At 38.1% G+C, this 26,288-nt stretch overlaps 1 long non-coding RNA gene across 1 annotated transcript in view; it reads right to left on the reverse strand.

Annotated features, from left to right (window-relative positions):
* LOC132514086 (uncharacterized) overlaps positions 1 to 26,288 on the reverse strand; it is a 148,221-nt gene that overhangs the window by 41,851 nt on the left and 80,082 nt on the right. The window contains exons 10-11 of the long non-coding RNA XR_009538615.1: positions 17,974 to 18,170; positions 488 to 660 (exon numbers count right to left, since the gene is read on the reverse strand). This is a non-coding gene — a long non-coding RNA (uncharacterized LOC132514086). The remainder of the gene's footprint in view (positions 1 to 487; positions 661 to 17,973; positions 18,171 to 26,288) is intronic.

The following is a 26,288-nucleotide window of genomic DNA, read 5'->3' on the forward strand; positions in this document are numbered from 1 at the left end:
ATGTAGTAATCTGGAGAGCACACTCTAAAAATTACTATAAAGAGGAATATCTAAAAAGCCAGTACGCTTTCTCCTTCTATTTATTTATTTATTTAAAATTTTAATTTTATATTGAAGTATAGTTGATTTACAATGCTGTGTTAGTTTCAGGTGTACTGCAAAGTGATTCAGTTATACATATACATGTATCTATTCTTTTTCAAATTCTTTTCCCATTTAGGTTATTACAGAATATTGAGCAGAGTTCCCTGTGCTATACAGTAGGTCCTTGTTGGTTATCTATTTTAAATATAGCAGTGTGTACATGTCAATTCCAAACTCCCAATCTATCCTTCCCCCGAACCCCTCCCCACCTGGTAACCATAAGTTCATTCTCTAAGTCAGTGAGTCTGTTTCTGTTTTGTAACTAAGTTCATTTGTATCATTTTTTTAAGATTCCACATATAAGTGATATCATATGATATTTGCCTTTCTCTGTCTGACTTACTTCACTTAGTATGATAATCTCCAGGTCCATCCATGTTGCTGCAAATGGCATTATCTCATTCTTCTTAATGGCTGAGAAATAGTCCATTGTATACATGTACCACATCTTCTTTATCCATTCATCTGTCGATGGACATTCAGGTTGCTTCCATGTCTTGTCTATTGTAAATAGTGCTGCAGTGAACATAGGGGTACATGTATCTTTTCAAATTATGCTTTTCTCCAGATATATACCCAGGAGTGGGATTGCAGGATCATAGGGTAGCTCTATCTTTAGTTTTTTAAGGAACCTCCACACACTGTTCTCCATAGTGGCTGCACCAATTTACATTCCCACCAACAGTGCAGGAGGGTTCCCTTTTCTCCACACCCTCTCCAGCATTTGTTATTTGTCTATCTTTAGTTTTTTAAGGAACCTCCACACACTGTTCTCCATAGTGGCTGCACCAATTTACATTCCCACCAACAGTGCAGGAGGGTTCCCTTTTCTCCACACCCTCTCCAGCATTTGTTATTTGTAGACTTTTTAATGATGGCCATTCTGACCAGTGTGAGGTGATACCTCTTTGTAGTTTAGATTTGCATTTCTCTAATAATTAGAGATGTTGAGCATTTTTCCATGCGCCTGTTGGCCATCTGTATGTCTTTTTTGGAGAAATGTCTACTTAGGTCTTCTGCCCATATTTTTGATTGGGTTATTTGTTCTTCTGATATTGAGCCACATGAGCTGTTTGTAAATTTTGGAGATTAATCCCTTGTTGGTCACATCATTTGCAAATAATTCTATGGGTTGTCTTTTTGTTTTGTTTATGTTTTCCTTTGCTGTGCAAAAGCTTTTGAGCTTAATTAGGTCCCATTTGTTTATTTTTGTTTTATTTCCAATACTCTAGGGGACAGATCAAAAAAGATTTTGCTGTGATTTATGTCAAAGAGTGTCCTGCCTATGTTTTCCTCTAAGAGTTGTACATATCCGGTCTTACATTTAGGTCTTTAATCCATTTTGAGTTTACTTTTGTGCATGGTGTTTAAGAATGTTCTAATTTCATTTTTTTACATGTAGCTGTTCAGTTTTCCCAGCACCATTTACTGAAGAGACCATCTTTTCTCCATTGTATATTCTTGCCTCCTTTGTCATAGATTAATTGACCATAGGCGTGTGTTTATTTCTGGGCTTTCTATGCTGTTCCATTGATCTATATTTCTGTTTTTGGTGCCAGTACCACACTGTTTTGATGACTGTAGCTTTGTAGTATAGTCTGAAGTCAGGAAGCCTGATTCCTCCAGCTCCATTTTTCTTTCTCAAGATTGTAAAACTCCAGAAACTCTTATGTCATGCAGAATATTTGGAGTAAAATGCTTAAAAATAAAGTAAGTTTGTTTGCCCTAAACTTGAAATAAGCTAACATTAAACTCCCTTGTCCTATTTTGGTTGATAAAAGTGATAAATGACTTAAACAGTTTTTAAAGGCAATGAATAAGTGAACATGGGAATACTTAGTATTGTAAAGGTGTCAGTGACTCCCAGATTAATGTGTAATTCAATGCTATTCCAATTAAAAATCTAGCGTGGCTTAAAAAAATTTTTTTTGAAATAATTAGATTTGCAGGAGGCTGCAATATAGTTCATAGAGTCCACTGACTGTTTCCTCCAGTTTTCCGCAGTAGTGACACCTTGTATGATTGTAGTAAAATAGTTAACTAGACCACAGAGCTATTCAGTTGTTACCAGTTTTCATATGTGCTCGCATGTGTGAGAGGTTCTATGTAATATAATCACATGTGCAGACTCATGCAATCATATTCATAATTAAGATAAAAGATTGTTGCATCACCACAGAGGTACTCATTGATGCTACTCCTTTATACCCCTCATCCCTGACCCTGTCCCTTGGCAACCACTAATCTATCCTCCATCTGTATATTCTGTCATTTCAAGAAGCTTACATACTTGGAATCATACAGTATTGACCTTCTGAGCTTGGGTTTCTTCACAACCATCAAGTTCTCAGTATCAATCAAGGATTTTGTGTATAGCAGTAAATCATTTTTTTTTTATTGCTGAGTAGTATCCCATGGCATGGATGTACCATGGCTTGCTTATTTATCACCCACTGCAGGGCATTTGGGTTGTTTCCAGTTTGGGGTTTTTACGAATAAAGCTACTATGAATATTTCTGTACACATTTTTACATGAGCATGAGTTTTCATTTATCTGGGATAAATACTCAAGTACAATTGCCAGGTTATATAGTACTTACATATTTAGTTTTATAAGAAATTGTCATACATTTTGTCTAGAATGACTATCATTTTACATTCCCACAAGCAATGTATGAGAATTCTAGTTTCTCTATATCCTTATCAGCATTTGGTGTTATCACTATTTTTTATTATAGCCATACTAATAGGTAGGTAGTGATATCTCATTATGGTTTTTTTAATGAGTGAATATATAATATGATATGATATAATATAATGTAATATAACATAATATAATATAGTAAGAACCTGGCATGAGCAAATGGTAAGAGTGTGTTATCTCATTATGGTTTTAATTTGCATTCCCTGATACCTAACCATGTTTAATGTATTTTCATGTGTTTATCTGCCATCTGTGGATCCTCTTCAGTGAAATGTCTCTTCATATATTTTGCCCATTTTCTAATTGGATTATTTGTTTTATTCCTGTTGAATTCTGAGAGGTCTTTATATATCCTAGATTCTAGTCCTCTATTGGATACGTAGTTTGCAAATATTTTCTCCCAGTCTGTAGCTTGTCTTTTGTTTTCTTAGCATTGTTTTTCACAGAGCAAAAGTTTTAAATTTTGTTTTGTTTTAATTTTTTAAGTTTAATTTTGATGGGTTACAATTTATAAATATTTCGTTTTATGGATCATGGTTTTGGTATCAAGTCTCAGAATTTTTCACCAAATCCCAGATCTGTACATTTTTTTCCTCTAAAAGTTTAATATTTTACGTTTAAATCTGTGAATCATTTTGATCCAGTTTGCTTTAAAACACGTTCTGAATAAAACAGTCAAAGGACAAGAGAGACAATTTACTTCTTCACAGGAAGAACCAGAACTACTAAACAAGTATGCGAAATTCAGTCTCACTAGTAACCAAAGAATGCAAAATTGCAACAATAACAAAACATATTTTAAACTAATTAAATTAGTAAAAATTTAAGCAATTTGTGCTGAAGAATTCCCCACACTCTGGGTTTGGTTGATTACATTGTTATGGTGTTTTAAAATGTAGGTTTTATTATTATTCAGGTATAGCTAGGCAAACAGATCAGGAGAAAACTGCCATTGAAAAGATAGTTTGTTACTCACAGTTCTCAAGAAGGGGACACGGCACACCACACAGGGCCACACAGGGAACCACCAAGGTCAGCCATCAGGCAAAAGAAGTGAGGGGAAAGTATGGGCAAAAGCCTTTACTGTGGTTTTCCAAGAGATGGATGGGAGAAACAGGTCAAGCAAGAAGGGCAGCTTTAGGATTGGATAGTTTTGAGTAATTTTGGCAGGCTCTGGGCTATAGGGGTGGTCCTTAGTTGTCTAGCGCCTGCCTGGCTCTGGGATGATTTAGGGCAGAGAGATAGTGTCCTGGACTGTGGAAGCCTGATAAAAGGAGGAAGATGGGGTACGGACTCAAGATTAGTTGGTTTGCATATCAAAGATGTGCTGTATGTAAGTTGTTTATCCCAGATTAGCTAATTCTGGTAGGGTCAGTCCTGCCCTGGGTCCACAAGGGTCCACAATATCAAAGCATCATAAATATAGAAAATAAAATACATGAGATACACATGGTGTTGTGGAGGTGGGAGTTTTGGTAATGGAGTGACTAGTACATGTCTTTGCAGTTACTGCATCATGAGTTTTCCCGAAGACAATAAATACAGAACTGAATATCCTCCCATAGTGGTCCATTTGTAGGATTTACTGATCCCAATGTACCAAAAGATAGCATTTTTAAAGAAAAGAAAGCCAACCAACAACAGTAGTTGGGCAGACTACAGGAATCTCAGGCCAAGCATACCAAAAGTGAGCTTTCCTCAATATCCCAAAAGTCTCCAAAGTACCATCTGCTTCTGGCCCAGTCTCCTGACTAGAGAGATTCTGGATTAAGCCCTGAACTGCATGGTATTGAAGCTCCCACCATCAGACTATCAGATTTAACAATGACTGTCACTTCCCTATATTCTGGCTTTCCAGTTCTTACATATTCTGCTTCTTATGGATATTACTAGTTGCAGGACACTTGCTACATGCCAGGCAATGAGAGAGGCTGGGTATAAACATCACCTTATTTAAGAGATATTGAGAAATAGACTCAAGCATATATGGAAATTTAGTATGAAACTGGCATCTCAAATCATCAATCTCGGTGATGAAGATGGCATTTCAAGTCACTTTTTAAATAAACGGTGCAGGGACCATTGGAAAACTATAAAATAAAATCCATACCTCACACCATACATGAGAATAAACTAGAAAAAAAAGGGGGGATCTAAATGTAAAAAATGAAACCATACAAGTACTAGAAGAAAACGTGTAAATTCCTCTTTATCTATGATGCAGGGAAAGGTTTTATAACTATGACTAAAAATCCAGTGAAAACAAAAGACTGACAAATTGGACTGCATAAAAGCAAATAATCTTTGCACAACAGAAAGCACTAAAAATGAAGTAAAAGGAAAGTTGATAAACTGGGAGAAAATATTGGTAGCATATATCACAAAAGGCTAGTTTCCTAAAATAGGAAAAATATTCAACAATTGAGGGACAAAGGACCAAAAACCTGGCAGTAAAAGGGGGTGTGGCATGAACAGATAATTCACAAATATATATCCCTTAACATACGAAAAGACGTTTCAACTCACTCAAAATTAGAGAAATGCAAATTAAAACAACACCAAGGTACCATTTCTCACCTATCAGATTGATGAAAATTTAAAAGAATGAGAACAATTTTATTTGTGAGACTGCAGAGAAACAGGCACTTTCAACCATTGCTGATGGGAATGCGCATTGGTACAATTCTCGTGGAGGAGAATTTGCCAATAGCTAACAAACAAAACTAACATGCATCTACCTTTTGACCCAGCAATCCTACTTCTAAGAATTACCCATGAAGCTACACCTCTGACAATACAAAAATACATACATACCAGGTTTTTTATTGCAGCATTGTTTGTGATTTCAAAATGTTGAAAAAACCCTAATGCCCATACATAGAAGAATGTTTGAATAAGCTATGCTATATCCACACAAGGGAGTTCCAACGCAACTGTAATAAAAGAATAAGAAGGATTTCTATGAACTGAAATGGAGTGATTTCCAGGATAAGTGAGAAAAAAGCAAATTGTAAAAGAGTTTCTATAGTATGTTATCCTTCATGTAGGAAAGTATGGGATATAAGAAAATTTACAGGTATCTGCTCATGTGCACAAAAAGAAATACAGAAATGGTAAACCAGAAGTGAATGAGCTTGCTTACCTATGGGGCGTAGGCAGGAACAGGGTGAAAAGAAGGGAGGTGAGAACACTATATATTAGGGTTGATCAAATATGTGAATGTATTTTAGATAATGAGTGTCAGCTTTCTCACTGTTGGAGAGAGGAGTTAAAAAATAAGGGAAGGATATTGAGCTACATGAGCTGTTTGTATATTTTGGAGATTAATCCCTTGTCGGTTGCTTCGTTTGCAAATATTTTCTCCCATTCTGAGGGTTGTCTTTTCATTTTTTTAATGGTTTCCTTTGCTGTGCAAAAGTTTTTAGGTTTAATTAGGTCCCGTTTGTTTATTTTTATTTTTATTCTCATTACTCTAGGAGATGGGTCAAAAAGGATCTTGCTGTGATTTATGTCATAGAGTGTTCTGCCTATGTTTTCTTCTAAGAGTTTTATAGTGTCTGGCCTTACATTTAGGTCTTTAATCCATTTTGAGTTTATTTTTGTGTATGGTGTTAGGGAGTGTTCTAATTTCATTCTTTTACATGTAGCTGTCCAGTGTTCCCAGCACCACTTACTGAAGAGAATGTCTTTTCTCCACTGTATATTCTTGCCTCCTCTGTCATAGATTAGGTGACCATAGGTGCGTGGGTTTATCTCTGGGCTTTCTATCCTGTTCCACTGATCTGTATTTCTGTTTTTGTGCCAGGACCATACTGTCTTGATTACTGTAGCTTTTTACTATAAATAACCCAATGAAAAAGTGGGTGGATGACCTAAATAGACATTTCTCCAAAGAAGACATACAGTTGGCCAAAAAACACATGAAAAGATGTTCAACATCACGAATTATTAGAGAAATGAAAATCAAAACTACAATGAGGTATCACCTCACACCGGTCAGAATGGCTATCATCAAAAAATCTATAAACAGTAAATGCTCGAGAGGATGTGGAGAAAAGAGAACCCTCCTACACTGTCGGTGGGAATGTAAATTGGTGCAGTCACTATGGAGAACAGTATGGAGGTTCCTCAAAAAACTAAAAATAGAACTACCATATGACCCAGCAATCCCACTCCTGGGCATATACCCTGAGAAAACCATAATTCAAAAAGAGTCATGTACCAAAATGTTCATTGCAGCTCTATTTACAATAGCCAGGACATGGAGGCAACCTAAGTGCCCATCATTGGATGAATGGATAAAGAAGATGTGGCACATATATACAATGGAATACTACTCAGCCATAAAAAGGAATGAAATAGTGCCATTTGCAGAGACGTGGATGGACCTAGAGACTGTCACACAGAGTGAAGTAACTCAGAAAGAGAAAAATAAATATTGTATAATATGGCTTATATGTGGAATCTAGAAAAATGGTACAGATGAACTTATTTGCAAAGTAGAAATAGAGACACAGATGTAGAGAACAAATGTATGGATACCAAGGGGGAAGGGTGGGGTGGGATGAATTGGGAGATTGGGATTGATATATATACACTACTATGTATAAAATAGATAACTAATGAGAACCTACTGTATAGCACAGGGAACTCTACTCAGTACTCTGTGGTGACCTATATGGGAAAAGAATCTAAAAAAGAGGGAATATATGTATACATATAACTGATTCACTTTGCTGTACAGCAGAAACTAACACAACATTGTAAAGCAACTATACTCCAATAAAAATTTTAAAAAAAATAAGGGAAGGAGGGAGGTTAGGATGAGCCCTGTGCTGTTAGGTTGGAATTAGAGATATCAGTGTGAACTCATGGTGTTTAAGAAAGAGGAGAGATGCAAAAATTAGTGGGCAAAAGCATAATGATAAATAGGATATCTTCATAGTCTCAAAGTATCTCTCCACAAGATTCTTATTAGTTACAAAGGGAAAAACAGTAACTTTAGGGTGGATAAACCAGCAGACACCCCATTAACCAAATGATCAAAGTTAATATCACCAATACCATAGATATCATGAACCTCCAGATACGATGCACTGAGAAGGGCACACATACTTCTGTGGTATTCTGGCCAGAAAAGCATAAACTCAATATAATCATAAGATAACATCAGACAAACCCAAACTGAAGAACAATCTATGAAATAAGTGATGAGTGCTTTTCAAAAGTGTCAAGGGCATGAAAGACAAAGAAAGACTGAGGAACTCTTTCCAGATTAGAGTGGGATCATGGATTAGATCCCCAAACAGAAAAAGGACTGGTGAAATTTGAATAAGGTCTGTAAGGTAGTTAATAATATTTTATTAATGTTAATTTCCTGGTTTTGAAGTTTTACTATGATTATATAAGGTGTTAACATATGGTGAAGCTGGATGAAGTGAACTCTATGTACTATTTCTGGAAGTTTTTGGAAGTCTAAAATTATTTCAAAATAAAATCTTTTTTTAAGTTTCTGCCTGAACCAGCACCAAATTCATTAAGGGTTCCTCAGGTTATCTTTCATGTGGAAGGTCAAGAATTGGACTGCAGCTTGGAAGGTCTAAAGACCTCAAGACCTTGCTCCTTTAGGATCCCAAATCAAGGTGGGTAAAAGAGGTAACTAGTAACCAAGTGAGGGCAGGAGGCCCTTCTAGTTTCTGGATGAGAGTGAAAAGGAAGATTATGTCCATGGGCAATTAATGAATCCTCTTTTTATGACTGAGGATAAATTACATAAAACATCCAAACTAATCTTAAGAATTAATTTATAAAAGATAAGAGGGGCTTCAGTTATCCAATGTAACACAATTGGAACTGAAACTTAAGCACTCCAAGGAATTCCTTGGTGGTCCAGTGGTTAGGACTCCACGCTTTCACCGCCAAGGGCCCAGGTTTGATCCCTGGTCGGGGAACTAAGATCCCACAAGCCACGTGGCAGCAGCCAACGAAACAAAAAAGAAATGAAATTTAAGCAGTCCAATTTTCCAGTTAGACAAAGAAGTTCAAATTCTGACCCTCCTTTCTCAGCAATAAGACTATATACAGTGGCAAAAATTTGGGCAGAACGAAAAGGACCAAAAATAAAAATTTTTTAAAAAGGAAATTCTACACAAGAGCCCTAAGAGGAACAGAGAGGTTCCTCTCCTACTTAGCCTATTCCCCTCCCAGGAAGGGAAAGAACAAATGAGGAAAGAAGTGAGGTTTTGAAGCTGTTCATTGGTCTCTTATCTGTTGACCCCTTACTGACCATTTCTTGTTACCGACAAATCCCTTTCCCTTTAACTTTACAATCTGCCACCTTAAGTTCAGGATCCTTCACTTAACATCTAAAGCTCTCCACAGCATGGCCCTAACCTTTCTCTCCAGTCACATGTTTATTTCTGAGGCATAGAGCTTAGTGGTAAAGTGATGGATGTTAACTAAACTTATTCTGGTAATCACTTTGCAGTATACACATATATTGAATCACCATGTTGTACACCTTAAATCAATACAATGTTATATACCAATTATATCTCAATAAAACTTGAAAAAGGAAGGAAGGAAGGAAAGGAGGGAGGGAGGGAGGAAAGGAAAAAAGAACTTAGGCTTTGGAGCCCAACAGACCTGGTCTGAATTCCTGTTCTGCCATCTCTTAGCTGGTGACCAAGTTACTTAATTGCTGTGAGCCTAAGTCTCCTGATTTGTACAGTAGGGATGATACTGTCTGTAACTAATGTGATTGCCGTGAGTGGCAATTAAACAAGAGAATGCATGCAAAGCACTTAACGTCACGCATGGCACAAACTAATGACTCAATACATGGAGACTACTACAAGTCCCAAATGGATCCTGTGATTCTCACCTTGTTACTTTTACTCAAGCTGTTCTGGCCTCCTGGAATGCCTCCGCCTGTAGAAATTCTATCTGTTCTTTAAGGCCATTCCCCAAAGCCACCTTCTCAGGAAGTCTTTCCTTTTGTTCCACTAGGACATATTCTATCCCTGCTCTGAATGTCCAGTTCATTTGCACTCCTCCACTGGCACCTCCTTCACACTGAGCCTGAACTGAGCAGGTGCTCCGTGACTATTTACTGAATTAAATCCACGTAATGCCCAAATGTTACATGATTTTCTAGAATTTTTAGTAAGAATTCCAAGTATCTGAGCAATAACTCGATTAATTCCAGGTGCCAAGTTTCTGCTAACAACCTCAACTCAACATGACCGATAACTGAATCAGGGGTAAGAAAGCACAGAGCAGAGGATGGTGGGGAGGAACTCTGTTGACATTTGCTGCCTATGACAAGGTGGGCCTCCAAGATGTGCATGTGTCATATATGTGTTTTGGGGGCCTGCTACTGTCATTTTCTGTCTCTCCAGATCCCTTTCTTTGGGGTTTGTTAACTGTGGAGAGCTTGAAAAACAGTTCACAAGCAAACATATGCAAATGCTTTTTAGGTAGATGGGAAAGATGACATTTGCCTATTGGAAGGAATAAAGGAATAACTCTGATGCCCCTCTCAGCCCTGGTATCTCTTGCTCTGCCTGCCTCGAAACACCAGCAAGTAATGCCAAGGGAAAGAAAAGTGTGAATAACACTCACCCAACTCTTCCCTGAAAGTTAAAGGTATCTGAGTCAATGCTGAGTTCTTAGGGTTTGGATGCCCACAGGTGTGCATTACCCATATGGCCTCAATGGGCACTCGTCATACAGTCACAGATGAGCAAAAGAACTGCCTCCCTGAAGAGGGAGGAAGAGAGATCTCCACCAGCTCTGTGGAGATGCACTGACAGATTCCAGACCAAACAAAGCTTTGTGGGTTATTTTCCCTTCTTACTCCTGACTTGGGAATATTTACTGGCGTGCGAGTACATCACTCTCCATCGTTAATGACTCAGAGGGAGTTTGAGGGCCATGGAAAACCAAGTAAGTGGTCAATTCAAGTGGAGTTAAAGTAATCAGGTTGCCTTTAATATTATGTTAGTGAAATTAATAATGCTCAATTATCTTTGAGTCTTTCACAGTCAGATTTAACACGGGAAACATGGTCCACAGCAGTGCAATATATTGACACACATTAGGATGTCACAAAAATGGGACAGAACAGCTATTCTCTTGAATAGAAACAACCCTAGCTTCATGTTCCAGCCTCAAAATTCTCTCCCTCCCTCTCTTCTCCCTTCCTTCCTGGCACAGACATTTAATGAATACCTACCATATACAGAGCCCTGTGACAAGTACTACTGGAAATACAGAAATGAATAATGTTGTGTCCTCAGTAATTTGCAAGTTTAACAGGGAAGAAAAGACTGTAACAAAAGCAGAAATGAGCCACTTGAGGATCGTACAAAATAGCCCACAAACCTCAGACACTGGTTCCCTCCAAATAAACTCAATCCTGGAGATGTGACCAAAGTAAGAGGAGTGTTGATAGATCTGAGAAATTAAAGGGAACTTTGTGAGAGGGTTCTGGGGAAGTCTGCCCATTTATATTTATTATAGGTACTGTCTTATTGGACTTATTTCAAAGAGAGTCTTTGTGGGGTAAACTTTCTGAGGCCCTGAATGCCTGACAATATTTCATTCTTACATTTAAATAATATTTAGCTGGGTATAAAATTCTAGGTTCCAAGTTCTTTCCCCTCAACACTTTGAAAATTAACACTCCCCTGTCTTCTTCTATTTTGAGTACTGAGACATCAGTATGATTTTGTTCCTTTGTAGATGATCTGCTTTTTCTTGCTAGGAAGTCTTCTCTTTGTCTTTTTTTTTTTAAATAAATTTACTTATTTATTTATTTTTGGCTGTGTTGGGTCTTTGTTGCTATGTGCAGGCTTTGTCTAGTTGCGGTGTGCGGGCTTATTGCGGTGGCTTCTCTTGTTGCGGAGCACGGGCTCTAGGCACACAGGCTTCAGTAGTTGTGGTACGTGGGCTCAGTAGTTGTGGCTCATGGGCTCTAGAGCGCAGGCTCAGTAGTTGTGGCGCTCGGGCTTAGTTGCTCTGCAGCATGTGGGATCTTCCTAGACCAGGGATTGAACCCATGTCCCCTGCACTGGCAGGCGGATTCTCAACCACTGCACCACCAGGGAAGTCCCTTCTCTCTGTCTTTGATATTTAAAAAAATTTACTAGAATGTATCTAGATACAGGTTTACCTTATATAACCTGTTTAGCAAACTCTGAATCTTTTCAAACTGAAGTCATCCATATTCCACTAAGACTGGGGAATTCTTGGTCTTTATTTCTTCAAATGCTTAACTCCTCTCCAGTTCTTTTTTCTCTCATTCTTGTGTTCTTATTAAACTGACGTGACACTTCTCTTTCCATCTTCTACATCTTCCATGTTTCTGAAGGATTTTTTTCATATTTTTCAATTATTATTTTAGCTCATTAATGTCTTCTTCATTTGTACCCATCTTGTTATTAACCTCCCCCCACCATCAAGTTCTTTATTTCAACTCATATTTTTCATAGCTGATATTTCTAGATGATTCTTCTTTGTAACTGTTTATTTTTGCTTCATGTTACCAATACGCTCCCTTAGCTCTTCAATGATATACTAGTTTGTTTTCAATTATTGTTTTGACTAGTTTATTAAGTTTGCTTTGTCTGGTAAAGTCTGTTAAGTTTGTTGTCTTTCTTTTGGAATAGTTGCACTCATAAGTTATGTTATTTAAGAGGATCAATGCTCAGTAACTCCTAAGGTTACCACAGCAGTTTTCTTTTTTGATTGGGCAGACCACCTTTGTTATAAATTTCAATCAGATTTCTCAGATTAATGTTAGTGACTCCACTCTCATTCTGTTAGGTTTAGGTTATACATTCATCCTTCCAGGGGTTTATTCACCCATCCAAAGAAACAAACTTTTCCACGTCATGCTTAATACATTAAGGTTTCTGAGAAAATTCAGTAGAGGCAGAATTCACCTGAGGGGCTCTGCTTTTCACCTATGATAACCACTGACAGAAGTTTGGACTCTCTTTGGGCATGGCTGCACTAAATTTAAAAAATGGGGTGAAAATAGCACTTTCCTGGGAATTAGTAGACCTAAGCTCCAACCACAATTCTGTCACATAATAGCTGTGTGATCTTGGACACATCACCTAACTCTCTAGGCTTCAATTTCTTCATTTGTAGAATTAGGGTTGAACTGCATCATCTCTAAGGTCTCTTCAAGCTGTACAAGTCTATCATTCAGTCTCATACGGATATACCATTCCAAAGAAACATCAGTATTTTATGTAGAGGAATCTACTGCTTTAGAAAAAAAAATACATAAATTTACTTTTGTAAAAAGACAACCAAAAAACAGTTCTTTTTATTCCAAACTATTGATCCAACTCTTCACACCCACCTTGTGCCCTTAAATCTGTGTTTGGAAATGTTTGAATCATGTAAATATGAGAATTAGAAACACTATAATAATCAGTTGTGAAGCTATTTAAAAGAATTTTTTTTTACTTTTCATACAATTTTACAGGTTACTTTCCATTTACAGTTATTACAAAATATTGGCTATATTCCCCGTGGTGTACAATACATCCTTGAGCCCATCTTACACCTAATAGTTTGTACCTCTCACTCCCCCATCCATTGCCTGTCTCCCCTCCCCACTGGTAACTACTAGTTTGCTCTCTATATCTGTGACTCTGCTTCATTTTTGTTATATTCACTAGTTTGTTGTATTTTTTAGATTCCACATATAAGAGATACCATACAGTATTTGTCTTTCTCTAACTTATTTCACTTACCATAATACCCTCCAAGTCCATCCATGTTGTTGCAAATGGCAAAATTCCACTCTTTTTACGGCTGAGTAATATTCCATTGTATATATGTGCCACATCTTCTTTATTCATTCATCTGTTGATGGACACTTAGGTTGCTTCCATGTCCTGGCTATTGTAAATAATACTGCTATATGCAGATGGCCAACAGGCACATAAAAAGATGCTCAACATCGTTAATCATCAGGGAAATGCAAATCAAAACCATGATGAGATACCACCTCACACCTGTCAGGATGGCTATTATCAAAAAGAACACAAATAACAAATGTTGGTGAGGATATGGAGAAAAGGGAACCCTTGTACACTGTTGGTGGGACTGTAAATTGGTGCAGCCACTGTGGAAAACAGTATGGAAGTTTCTCCAAAAAACTAAAAATAGAGTTACCATATGACTCAGCAATTCCACTCCTGGGTATTCATTCGAACAAAACAAAAACACTAATTTGAAAAGATACATGCACACCAATAAATTTACTTTTATGTGTAAACCATGCAACTTCCTATAGAATAATTGAGAAAAGAGGAAAGTATATGCAAAGAGTCCAATTTGCAAGTTACTCTGCAATAAAGCTCAGTTTCTAACCATTTCCTTTATTAATCTTACTCCTAGCTATAGACTACCTCAGGGCATTTTCACAGCTTTCACCAATCTGTTCCCATTTAGTTTTAGCTGCTAAATCTATAGACTCCAAGTGCTAAATACTAGATTAATAGGTCCTTACTAAGAGTTCCAATAGCTCAGCTAGCTCTTGTGCTCCCAGCTTAATCTCTCTTGTCTTCCCCGGTAATCAGCCTTTGCATAGTTCCCAAGTCTCAGCCCCTTTCTCCAGTTCCCATTATTTTTCTCTCCTTGAATCAGAGTTTGTGAGCTGCTTTTTATGCTAGAGGCACATGATGTCATTGTGTCTACCCCCAGCTGTTCTTAATTTTCTCTCAGCTCAGCTCTCTTGGAGGACTCTCAGCAGGCCCAAAGACACAAGCCTCCCTTCTAGGGTGCAGATGAAAAGCTGGGGTGGAGGCGGGGAAAGGGCAATTCACCAACCCATAATGACTAATCCTAGCAAAATAAAGGGCAAGGCCCTTTTAAGAAACAGAGCACTCCAGGAGAGGGCGGAGCCAACTGAATAAGCCCCAGACTCCGATGAGACAAGTGTGCTCCTGGAAGCTGTCATAGCAACAGGAGTTCGCTATCCAAGATGTCGACCATCTCTCTACCTTAGGCAGTTCTCTAAGACCTGAGAATCGTGCTCTGAGCGCTGTCTTGAATTACCTGGCTCTAACTACCCACAGTGCCAGCCTCCTGCCTCCCACCAAGGACTGGCCTTCTCTGTTTAGAGAGTTAAAATGGATTGTGGGGAACTCTAGACAAATTTAGCTCTCTCCTCCACAGATGCCCAGTGTTTTGTGGTGTTGTAGAAAATGCCCTGATATACCAATTCACATGACTCATAATTCTTATTGAATTTATGTTCCAGTATCCATAAGCGCTGCTTGGAAAATGATGATGTAATGATGCTTTACACAAAGGAATGAATCTCTGAGGTGGAAATTCTTACTATACAATGGCACCTGGCTAGAGCAGATGGGATAGTACCCATACTAGTAACTTTGAAATGAGTTTCCCACTGGGATAGTGGCAGAAATATTTTTCCCTCATTCTATTTAGACCAGCAGCCAGTTGAGAACAAATCCCTCCAGAGCAGGGCAATTTTGATGGAGGAGAGTAGGAGAACACAGTGGAAACCCATGAGGCAGGACCTAATGGATGAGATAGCAGCAGTTCTCAGCCCTGACTACACATTAGAAACTCTGGGGGGAAGGGAGGGTGTTAGCTTTTAAGTTGATCTTGAAATAATTTTAAAATTACAGAAAAGTTGTAAAAACAGCACAGACAGCTGCCACACACATTTCATTTAGCATTTCTCACATCAAAATTTTACATAACCATAGTGCAGTTATCAAAACTAAGAAATTAACCTAGGTACAAGACTATTAACTAAACTATAGATTTTATTTGGATTTCACTAGTTTTTCCAGTAATGTCCACTTTCTGTTCCAGGATCAAATTCAGGACACCATGTTGCATTTAGTTGTCATATCTCTTTAGTTTCCTCCAATGTATGACAGTTTATCGGTCCTTCCACATCTTTCATGATCTTGAAGAGCACTGAGCAGTTATTTTGTATAATGTGCTTCACAAATCTTTCCATTAATGTCCTTTTTCTGTTCCAGGATTGAATCCAGAATATTATGCTGCATTTAGTCATCCTATCTTCCTAGTTGCCTCCAATTTATGGCAATTTCTCAATGTTTCCTTGTGTTTCACGACCTTGACAATTTTAAAGATCGTCACGTACTTTGTAGAATGTCCCCCAGTTGGGGTTTGTCTGATGTTTTCTCATGATTAAATTAGGATTATGTATCTTGGGAAAGGATAGCACAGAAGTGAAGTACCTTCCTCATCACATAGTATCAGGAAGTACATGGTATCGATATGACATATTGGTGATGTCAGCCTTGATGACTTGGTTAAGGAGATTTCTTCCAGTTTTCTCCACTGTAAAGCTACTAGTTTACAAAATTATTATGTTGATATAGTTGTAGATTCACATGAAGTTGAAAAGGTGATACAGAGAAGTTCTGTGTACCCTTTACCCGGTTTCCCTCAATGGTACATGTGTATATTCTTGTAAATACCACTACAATCAGAACAGTTTCTACAATCAGAAACAGAACAATTCTATTACCACAAAGATCTTCCTCATGCTACCTCTTTATAGTCACAACCCTCCTCCCAACATACCTAACCCGTGGACACCACAGATCTGTTCTCCAGTTTTTAAATTTTATCATTTTAGAGAATATTATATAAATGTAATCAATCAGTATGTGACCTTTTGAGACTGACTTTTTCGACTCAGCATAATGCCCATGATATCCATCCAAGTTGTTGTGTGTATCTGAAGTTTACTCTTTCTATTGCTGCGTAGTATTCCATGGAATGGATGTACCATAGTTTGTTTAACCACTCACATTTTGAGGGACATTTGGGTTATTTTCACCTTTTCATTATTGCAAATAGCTCTGCTATGAACATTCATGTACAGGTTTTTGTATGAATGGAAGTTTTCATTTCTCTGGGATACATGACCAGGAGTGCGACTGCTGAGTTGTATGGTAAGTTTATGCTTAGTCTTGTAAGAAACCACTAAACTATTTCCCAGAGTGGCTGTATTATTTTTACTTTCCCACCAGCAGTGTATAAGCGATCTAGTTTCTTCATATCCTCACCAGCATTTGGTATTATCGCTATTTTAATTTTAGCTGTTTGAATAGACATATAGTGATATCAAATAATGGTATTAATTTGCATTTCTGTAATGGCTAGTGATGTTAAACATCTTTTCAAGTGTCTATCTGTCATCTACATATCTTCTTCAGTTAAATGCCCATTGCCATGTTTTGCTTATTTTCTAATTGGATTATTCTTTATTCTGTTTAGTTTTGAGAGTTCTTTATTCTTTGCCGAACATGTGGCTTACTGATATTCTGTCCCAGTCTATAGCTCGTATTTTCATCCTCTTTAAGAGGGTCTTTCACAGAGCAGAAGTGTTTAACTTTGGTGAGTTCCAGTTTACCTTTTTTTTTCTTTATATGGATCATGCTTTTGGTGTCAAGTCTAAGAACTCTTTGCCTGGCCCTAGATCCAAAAGATTTTCTCCTATGTCTGTTTTCTGAAAGATTTATAGTTTACATTTTGCAAACTTACATGGTCCATTTTTGGATAGTGTCTGCATAAGGTGTGAAGTTTAGGTTAAGTTTCTTTTTTTTTTTTTGCCTATGGATGTTCAGTTGCTCCCATACCATTTATTAAAAAGGCTATCCTTCCTCCATTGACTTGTTTTTGCAACTTTGTCAAAAATCAGTTGAACATATTTGTGTGGGTTTACTTCTGGGTTCTCTTTTCTGTTCCACTGATGTGTGTGTTTATCCCTCTGCGAAACCCCACTGTCTTGATTAATGTAACCATATAATGTCTTGAAACCAGGTAGACTGATTCCTTCTACTTCCTTCTTCTTTTTCAAAATTGTTTAGCTATTCTAGGACCTGTGCCTTTTCATATACATTTTGAAATAGTCTTCTGAAAAGAACTTGGAAGTGATCACTCCCATCCTTTCAAGAAAACTGGGCAAACCAAAAAAAATCAATGACTTTTCTTGGACCCATCAGAGGACCGAGGTTGCAGGGCAAACCACCACCCCAAAATCTAAAGATTTATGAAGATCCAGAGAGATACAGCTGTAATTTACTTACCTGGAAAAGAAGGCTCTGGAATATAAACTGGTAGGAACACCAAAACTGGTAATTTTGACAAATTGCTGGAGGAAGAATGTGGACTACTGTTAAGAGTGAGAAACTTCTGAGGACTGAAGGCACAGGGGCACCCCCCAAATTTCAGGAAATCCACCAAATTCTCACAATAAAGATGTGAATAAGATCCTCTTGTGAATCTGGCAGGGGGAGGGAAAGAAAAATCATTGTGAAGTATGCCTAGAGCCTTCTCCATAACTCTACAAGGAAAAAGACTTTGCCACACCTTATCCTAACTGGGGAACGGCATTCCTCCCGCTCCAGCCTCCCTCTAGCCAACTTTAGAAAACCACATACAAAGACAACATCTTTAAGGAAGACAGAGTAGGGGGAACACCTTACAAGGGAACAAGCATAAGAATTATATCAGACTTCTTGTCAGAAACCATGCAAACAAGAAGAGACTGGAATGAAATATTTAAAGTGTTGAAAGAATAAAAACACCAATCCAGATTCTATATCTGGCAAAATTATCCTATAGAAATGAAACGAAGTCTTTCTCAGAAAAAAAACAAAAATGGAGGGAAATAAAAGAAGACTTGTCCTGCACAAAATGTTAAAAGAAGTTCTTCAAGGGGAAGGAAAATGATGATAGAGGTCAGAAACTTGGATCTTCATAAAGGAAGAGTGTCAGAGAAGGAATAAATGAAGGTACGGTAAAATCCTTTATTTTTCTGATTCTTAATTGGTTTAAAGATAACTGTTTAAAGTAAAAATAGTAACAATATACTGATTGATTATAGCATATGAATAAGTGAAGTAAATTACAACAATGTCACAAGAGATGGAAAGGAAGATTTAATAATACTCTGTTATAAGGTACCTGCACTACATTTAAAGTGTTACTTGATAGGGATTGCATTGAATCTGTAGATTGCTTTGGGTAGTAGAGTCATTTTCGCAACGTTGATTCTTCCAATCCAAGAACATGGTATCTCTCTCCATCTATTTGTATCATCTTTAATTTCTTTCATCAGTGTCTTATAAGTTTCTGCATACAGGTCTTTTGTCTCCTTAGGTAGGTTTATTCCTAGATATTTTATTCTTTTTGTTGCAATGGTAAATGGGAGTGTTTTCTTGATTTCACTTTCAGATTTTTCATCATTAGTGTATAGGAATGCCAGAGATTTCTGTGCATTAATTTTGTATCCTGCTACTTTACCAAATTCATTGATTAGCTCTAGTAGTTTTCTGGTAGCATCTTTAGGATTCTCTATGTATAGTATCGTGTCATCTGCAAACAGTGACAGCTTTACTTCTTTTCCGATTTGGATTCCTTTTATTTCCTTTTCTTCTCTGATTGCTGTGGCTAAAACTTCCAAAACTATGTTGAATAAGAGTGGTGAGAGTGGGCAACCTTGTCTTGTTCCTGATCTTAGTGGAAATGCTTTCAGTTTTTCACCGTTGAGGACAATGTTGGCTGTGGGTTTGTCATATATGGCCTTTATTATGTTGAGGAAAGTTCCCTCTATGCCTACTTTCTGCAGGGTTTTTTATCATAAATGGGTGTTGAATTTTGTTGAAAGTTTTCTCTGCATCTATTGAGATGATCATATGGTTTTTCTCATTCAGTTTGTTAATATGGTGTATCACATTGATTGATTTGCGTATACTGAAGAATCCTTGCATTCCTGGAATAAACCCCACTTGATCATGGTGTATGATCCTTTTAATGTGCTGTTGGATTCTGTTTGCTAGTATTTTGTTGAGGATTTTTGCATCTATGTTCATCAGTGACATTGGCCTGTAGTTTTCTTTCTTTGTGACATCCTTGTCTGGTTTTGGTATCAAGGTGATGGTGGCCTCGTAGAATGAGTTTGGGAGTGTCCCTCCCTCTGCTATATTTTGGAAGAGTTTGAGAAGGATAGGTGTTAGCTCTTCACTAAATCTTTGATAGAATTTGCCTGTGAAGCCATCTGGTCCTGGGCTTTTGTTTGTTGGAAGATTTTTAATCACAGTTTTAATTTCAGTGCTTGTGATTGGTCTGTTCATATTTTCTATTTCTTCCTGATTCAGTCTTGGCAGGTTGTGCATTTCTAAGAATTTGTCCATTTCTTCCAGGTTGTCCATTTTATTGGCATAGAGTTGCTTGTAGTAATCTCTCATGATCTTTTGTATTTCTGCAGTGTCAGTTGTTACTTCTCCTTTCTCATTTCTAATTCTATTGATTTGAGTCTTCTCCCTTTTTTTCTTGATGAGTCTGGCTAATGGTTTACCAATTTTGTTTATCTTCTCAAAGAACCAGCTTTTAGTTTTATTGATCTTTGCTGTTGTTCTCTTTGTTTCTATTTCATTTATTTCTGATCTGATTTTTATGATTTCTTTCCTTCTGCTACCTTTGGGGTTTTTTTGTTCTTCTTTCTCTAATTGCTTTAGGTGCAAGGTTAGGTTGTTTATTCGAGATGTTTCCTGTTTCTTAAGGTAGGATTGTATTGCTATAACCTTCCCTCTTAGAACTGCTTTTGCTGCATCCCATAGGTTTTAGGTCGTCGTGTCTCCAGTGTCATTTCTTTCTAGGTATTTTTTGATTTCCTCTTTGATTTCTTCAGTGATCACTTCGTTATTAAGTAGTGTATTGTTTAGCCTCCATGTGTTTGTATTTTTTACAGATCTTTTCCTGTAATTGATATCTAGTCTCATACCATTGTGGTCGGAAAAGATACTTGATAAAATTTCAATTTTCTTAAATTTACCAAGGCTTGATTTGTGACCCAAGATATGATCTATCCTGGAGAATGTTCCATGAGCACTTGAGATAAATGTGTATTCTGTTGTTTTTGGATGGAATGTCCTATAAATATCAATTAAGTCCCTCTTGTTTAATGTATCATTTAAAGGTTGTGTTTCCTTATTTATTTTCATTTTGGATGATCTGTCCATTGGTGAAAGTGGGGTGTTAAAGTCCCCTACTATGAATGTGTTACTGTCGATTTCCCCTTTTACAGCTGTTAGTATTTGCCTTATGTATTGAGGTGCTCCTATGTTGGGTGCATAAATATTTACAATTGTTATATCTTCTTCTTGGATCGATCCCTTGATCCTTATGTAGTGTCCTTCTTTGTCTCTTCTAATAGTCTTTATTTTAAAGTCTATTTTGTCTGATATGAGAATTGCTACTCCAGCTTTCTTTTGGTTTCCATTTGCATGGACGGGGAGGGGGAAGGGTAAGCTGGGACAAAGCGAGAGAGTGGCATGGACATATATACACTACCAAACGTAAAATAGATAGCTAGTGGGAAGCAGCCGCATAGCACAGGGAGATCAGCTCGGTGCTTTGTGACCACCTCGAGGGGTGGGATAGGGAGGGTGGGAGGGAGGGAGATGCAAGAGTGAAGAGATATGGGAACATATGTATATGTATAACTGATTCACTTTGTTATAAAGCAGAAACTAACACACCATTGTAAAGCAATTATACTCCAATAAAGATGTAAAATAAAATAAAATAAAGTGTTATTTGAAGATGAACTCAGTTAAAAATGTATATTGCAAACTCTAGCGCAACCACTAAAAAGTTTTAAAGAAGTATAATTGATATTCTAAGAGAGGAGATGAAATGGAATCACAGAAAATCTCAGTTAAAACCAGAGAAGGCGGGAAAAAGAGCAAGGGAGTAATTTTCTTTGCTCTGAAGTCTACTTTATCTGATAGTAATATAGCCATTCCCACTTTCCTTTGAATAATATTTGCATAGCATATCTTTTTCTGCTTTCACTTTCAACTTACTTATATATTAACTAGAAAATATAAATAGTAAATAGTAAAACTACTATCTGTCCCTTTCCATACTTTATTAGAACTGAATTACTAAGTCCAGCCCACACTCAATGGAAGGGAATTAATCTCCACCACCTGTAGGGAGGAGTATCAATGAGTTTGTGGACACATGTTGAAACCACCAGAGCAATTATTAAATATTTTGGGGGTGACAATTTGAAGCTATGCAAATATCTTGCCCTCTAAAATTATTACTAGGCCTAGTTCTTTTTTTTGAGAATGGTATTTAGAAAACAAGATGTGGTTCTAGGTAAGCTCAATTCTATTTGAATGTTGCTGCTTTTAGGCCCTGCCCGTAGAGAGAGCGAGGGAACACAGGCATGTAAAATAATCCATGTATACACACATATAAATATTAATGCCTGAATCTACTTACCTTTACATGTATATATTTATATATGGATATAGATAAGCTTACATTTTTATATGGATATCTCTGATTCTAATCCAGTACCACAGAGTTTATTCTAGCTTTCCCTCCTTGCTTATTTGTAATTTCTTTCTATGACAGACTCTCTGAGGTACCTTTAAAAATACAGATGCCTGGAGCCCTATCCAGTATCAATTAAGTTGGATGCATCTGTATGTTTTAAATATACACCCAGGCAAGATCAAATACATCATTTGTGGGGCCCAGTGAAAAATGCAAACGTGGGGCTCCTTGTTCAAAAAGCGGGGTAAAAGTGTCACTAAGGTACTACAACGTACAGATTTTTCCTTTCTTCTGCAGCCTTTCATTCAACTTGTCATGATATTTTCTATTTGCTACTCAATATTATTCTAAGTCAAGAAAAAGTAAAAATCTCAATTATTAACATGTATCTTACCGTTCATCTTTACATTGTACAATACCAGTTTTAAATAAAAATACCAGAGCATTTAATTCATATGCAGAATCACCAAAATTGCACAATTTGTACTGCATGCCCCAGCCCTGGAAGGTGCCTTGAGCTGGCCAGAAGAGATGAACACAAAGCCAGACTCAAGAAAGTTAGTTATAAGGAGGAAGAGAGGGTCACCTACATGTGGAGTAGGCCCAAAGGACACTCTCTAGGGCATGGGAAGGCACTCATGAGGCAAGTGTAGACCCTTACAGGCACCTGAGAACCCTACCCCATGACTTGTGTCACATGTGTGTGCTCGGGCCTGACAACTGTTCGGTGTCATCCTTCTTCTAGCTGCTGGCCTGACATGCTGTGCCTTATCAGAGGGCAGGGAAGTTGACCCAGGCATCTCCCTTCCTGAGGCAGATGCCTGCCACCCCATCCGACAGCATATAGGCACCTCTCAAGGGTATTACCACCTCCTCACAAGGATGCACTAGGCACTTGGATCAGGGATGGGCAAGAGATTCACCCCCACTGAATGTGCGTGGTGCTGTGAACCAAGTGCAAGGATGGTCACTGCCATGCTCCACCTTGAGGGGCTGCAGGGTGCATGCACCTGACTTGACCCTCCCCACATCGAGGCTCCCGCTGGAGATGGATGGACATGGATGCGGGTGGGGGAGGGTAAGGGAGACTCGGGCACCTGGAACGAAGGGAGTGGCAGTCAAGAACCCATCTTGAAGATATGGGGAGGTAATGGGAGGTGGAACCATATGTGAATTGAGCTTCCAAGCCCCCAGTACATTCTCTACTGTCCCACTGGACTTTACTTACAAAACACAGGTTCAAAAATAAAATTATTAAGAATCTCAAATGGCAACCGCAAGGCATTAAACCCACGGCATGGAGCCCCCTTCTGAGCATGGGGCCCTGTATAATTGTGCTGCTCATATGACTCTGAAGATGTCCATGTCCCCTCTCCCCCTCCACCTGCTGTGATTCTAATGTTCAGTCAAGGTTGAGAACTACTGAGCCAGATACTGCAAGGGTTGGTGGTCAAGATGGTCTTGCTCAAACCAGCTCCCAGGCTACCAGAGCCCCTCAGAAAACCATGAATGGAGAGACTGACCCAACAGTAGCTGAGAGGAGGAGACCAGACTGTGTATCACTGCCTGAGGCTGTCATTACAGAGATCACTGTAAGGAAGCAGGGAGGTCAAACACTCAGTTTTAAAGAGAGGCTCTCATTCCTCTCTCTCTCTCAGAGCCCACAGCCTTACCTCAGTACCTGCTGGTTGCATGTTGGCCTGCCTTGTCCAATGTGAGGGGTTTTAAGGTACAGGTTATATACATCTAAGCAAAGTGCAGGTACCGGCTAAGTCATGGAGGCCACCTTTCTCAGCAACTTATTTTCTTACCTATTTTACCCACCAGCAGATTAGGCTCTTAGCAAGGAACCCTGAGGCTGCTCCAGGCAGCCATCTTAGCCTGGGTCCACAGCTTATCAGCTGAATTCCAGAGTCAGAATATACAAATTCTCTCACCTCTAGCCCCTAGCATGACATAAGCTCCTCAAAGGGTTTCTTTCCTTTTCATTCAACCTTGATTCTTTTTTTAAATTAAAAATATTATTTTTTTATTTTTATTTATATTGGAGTATAGTTGATTAACAACATTGTGTTAGTTTCAGGTGTACAGCAAAGTGATTCAGTTATACATATATATGTATCTATTGCTATATTTAAAATAGATAACCAACAAGGACCTACTGTATAGCACAGGGAACTCTGCTCAACCTTGATTCTTTTTAGAACATTTTAGCCTCTGTCACCTTCTGTAGCTAGCATAGCAAACACTCACTTAATATTTGTAGCCTAATTTGCTTGCTTCTGGCCTGCTCATAGTCCAGTTCTTAGAGTCTTTCCCTTAACTTCCATCACCTTTCTTGGTTCCTCACTCAGGCAAAACTCCTTCCACCTCCTAGCGTTCTCTTTCTAACCTCTCTCTGGTACCCTAATGGTGCTTTATAATACCAAATTATCTGTATTTACATTACAGGGCAAAGAGAAATAAAATGAGAAAATATACACACTGGGGGACTAATCACAGGCCCTTTCTGCCACTTTGGTTCTGAAAGTCAGTCCCCTGGGGAAGATGGACAAGCGCAGTGTCAAGAACCAGAGCTCTGGAATTTGAATCCTAAATCTGCCTCTTACCAGGTTGCCGTGTGACCCTGGACAAGTTACTTAACATCTTTGTCCTCTGGATTCACTCTCTGTCCTGCTTTCCTCCCCAGGAAACTGGTATGGATTATATCAACAGGCTTGACTGGTCCCTGGCTTCTGGTTGGATTTGGTCAGAAAGGAACTCTGGCCATTGATCAAAGATTGGTAGAAGAGTGTAGTTTCCTCCTAGCTTCCTGCCTCTGAAGTCACCCTGTGGGGAGTTAGCTATGTCCCTTGACCAAATACCACTGCTTATCCGAAGGCTACCTGCTCTAGAGGTCTCTCCTTCCGGACACTCTTTCTAGACTCTCCTTTCCTTCATGCCTTTGGGCCTGGGTGATAGTGGTGGAGTAACAGCCCCACTATACTAGCCATAGGGTATTTCGCTAGCCCTTATGGCTTCCCTACACCCTGCCTATGTCTTGTAAATAGTCGCTTTAGTAAACCCTTCTCAAACTATCCTGACTGAAGTGTGCCATATTTCCTGTTAGGACCCTGACTAATGCAGAGCCTTATTTCCATTGCCTTTAAAATGGAGATAGCAACACCTATATCACAGGATTGCTGTCAGAATTTAAATGAGACAAGTTAAATAAAAGTATCCAGCAATGTCTGGCACAAAATAGATGCTGAATTAGCTCCCTCCTCGTTTTTTCTTTCTTCTTCAAAAGCTATTTTTTATTTTTGGGTTTGAGTCCTAACAGTGTGACCTATGAGCTAAATAACTTTCAACAAGTGCTTTCACCAATCTGAACCTTAGTTTCCACATTTGTAAAATGGAGTTCATTTAACAAATTCATCCTACTAAAATTAACAAAGCTTCTACTATGTACCAGGAACTGTTCTGAGCAGTGATTTAAGACTATCCGTCTTGCCTATGTCACAGAATTATTGTAAAGATCAAAACAGCAATGAGTCCTTAAATACCACAAACTTCCAAAACTCACCCAAGATGAAATAAACAGTCCTATTATCATTAAAGAAATTGAATCTGTAGTTGAAACCTTCTGAAAAAGAAATCTTCAGGCTCAGATGATTTCACTAGCAAATTCTATACAAAATTTAAAGCAGAAATAACACCAGTTCTATACCATCTTCCAAAAAATAGAAAAGGAGGAAATGTTTCCCAACTGATTTAATGAGGCAAGCCTAATACTGATACCAAAATCAGACAAAAACAGTTCCAAAAAAGCAAGCTACAGACCAATATCCCTCATGAATATAGACATAGACATCCTCAACAAATATTATCATATCAAACCTAGCAATATATAAAGAAATAATACACCACAATCAAGTGGGGTTTATCACAAAATTACAAGGTTGGTTCAATAACAGAAAAATCAGTCAATGTAATCCACCATATTAGCAGTCTAAAGAAGAAAAACTACATGATTAGAGGCACACCTTGGAGATATTGTGGGTTTGGT

The sequence above is a fragment of the Lagenorhynchus albirostris genome, chromosome X, assembly GCF_949774975.1.
Source record: "Lagenorhynchus albirostris chromosome X, mLagAlb1.1, whole genome shotgun sequence".
Taxonomy (NCBI): Eukaryota; Metazoa; Chordata; class Mammalia; order Artiodactyla; family Delphinidae; genus Lagenorhynchus; species Lagenorhynchus albirostris.